The sequence below is a fragment of the Papilio xuthus genome, unplaced genomic scaffold, assembly GCF_000836235.2.
Source record: "Papilio xuthus unplaced genomic scaffold, Pxut_1.1 DF827570.1, whole genome shotgun sequence".
NCBI lineage: Eukaryota > Metazoa > Arthropoda > Insecta > Lepidoptera > Papilionidae > Papilio > Papilio xuthus.
The window spans coordinates 4,427,360-4,427,735 of record NW_013531079.1 but is presented as its reverse complement, the minus strand read 5'-3'; positions in this window follow the sequence as shown (position 1 = coordinate 4,427,735).

Sequence of the window (376 nt, the reverse complement as noted above, 5' to 3'; positions counted from 1 at the left end):
AGTAGAAAAAAATAAACTAAGAGTTTAGATTCAGTCTTTCGATTTATATGTATCCAATGAAGCAGACAAGAGCAGACGTGTAGACGTGTCCTGTGTGACAAAGTTCTGCGCAACACCTTGTTATGCACAATGCGTCGCTCACAACATTCTTGTATCGTGTCGTGACGTTGACGTGTCGGCAACAGGTGAACGTCCTGCATCCTGTAAGAGATACAAGAGTTATATTAATATGCAGAATAAAATTGTATACATTGCAATTTATAAGACAATTTTTTTTCTTTCTCAGAGTTTGGGCTGATCTTTGTCAATGGGCGTGCTGGGCGCGGCGGGGGGCATGCGGCGCGCGCACGCCGCCGCGCTGACCGCGCTCGCCGCC